Genomic DNA, 1,572 nt, shown 5'->3' on the forward strand with positions numbered 1-1,572 from the left:
CTCGACGACGTTGAGACTGGAGCAGATGTCGAAGAAGGCGGCGGAGGGCAGCCCCTTGGTGAAGATGCCCGCGAATTGCGCACTTGTTGGAACATGCAGGACTCTGACCTCACCTAGAGCTACCTTCTCTCTGACAAAGTGTATGTCAATCTCTATATGCTTAGTCCTACGATGTTGAACAGGGTTACATGACATGTACACAGCAGAAATGTTGTCACAGTACACAATAGTAGCCTGCTGGATGGGGCGATGAAGTTCACCAAGGAGCTGACGAAGCCAGACTGTTTCAGCAACAACATGTGCAACCGAGCGATACTCGGCTTCCGCAGAAGACCTGGAAACAGTAAGCTGCCGTTTGGACAACCAAGAAATCAGATTATCACCCAAATATACACAGTAACCGGAAGTGGAACGTCGAGTATCCGGGCAACCAGCCCAGTCCGCATCAGAGTATGCTGTGAGAGTGAGTGGAGAAGAAGTGTTGATGAGAAGACCATGGTCGAGAGTGCCTTTGAGATAGCGGAGAATGCGTTTGACGTGGTTGTAATGTGGAAGGCGAGGATCGTGCATGTAAAGACAAGCTTGTTACACAGAATAGGCGAGCTCGGGACGGGTGAGAGTCATTTATTGCAAGGCTCCGGTAAGACTACGATAGAGTGTAGGATCAGGAAGAGGCGCACCGGAAGAAGACAGTTTGGATCCAGTGTCAGCGGGAGTGCGCATGGGATGACAATCAAGCATGCCGGCCTTGGATAGAATGTCGAGTGCATACTGTCGTTGGGAGAGAAAGAGGCCGGAAGAGGAGCGGGAAACGGCGATGCCGAGAAAGTGATGAAGATGGCCAAGTTCGGTCATGCAGAATTCGGTGCGCAGGGAAGAAATAACGTGCTCGAGAAAGGAGGAAGAAGAAGCAGTGAGAACAATGTCATCTACGTAAAGTAGGAGGTAAGCGGTGTGAGCATCAGATTTGAAAATAAAAAGAGAGGAGTCAGAGCGGGAAGGGAGAAAGCCGATGGTGTGCAGAAAAGTGGCAAAACGTTGGAACCAAGCGCACGGAGCTTGCTTTAAGCCATACAGCGATTTCTGCAAGTGGCAAGCATGATCAGGGAAAGAGGGATCAGCGAAGCCGAGAGGCTGTCGACAATACACTGTCTCAGTGAGAGTGTAACGCCCGGGTGGTTATGCTACAGTAATCGTCCCGGTTCGGTTAAATAACCTCTCGTTAATTCGGACCCGTCCTAAAACAAAATTTAAAACTAAAACAAATGATAACGAGTTCCGAAAATAAGTTCTAAAATGTTCCGGGGTTTTCTAAAATAACTAACCTAATATTGGTGGGGTGCAATAATTTTTACAAAATGCCAGAGCATTTTAAATAAACCAATAACAGAAAAAGAAAATAATAAATGAAAAGCAAAATAAAAGAGAGGGGGATAACCCCCCCCCTGGCCCAGCCAGCCGGCCCCCTCCCCACTCCCCCTTTCGGCCCATTCCCCTCCCCCCCCATGGGCCGACCCACCGGCCCAGCCGCCGGCCGCATAACCCCCCCCACCCCTGCGGCTAACCCTAGCC

Source organism: Triticum aestivum, chromosome 2A (genome assembly GCF_018294505.1).
Source record: "Triticum aestivum cultivar Chinese Spring chromosome 2A, IWGSC CS RefSeq v2.1, whole genome shotgun sequence".
NCBI lineage: Eukaryota > Viridiplantae > Streptophyta > Magnoliopsida > Poales > Poaceae > Triticum > Triticum aestivum.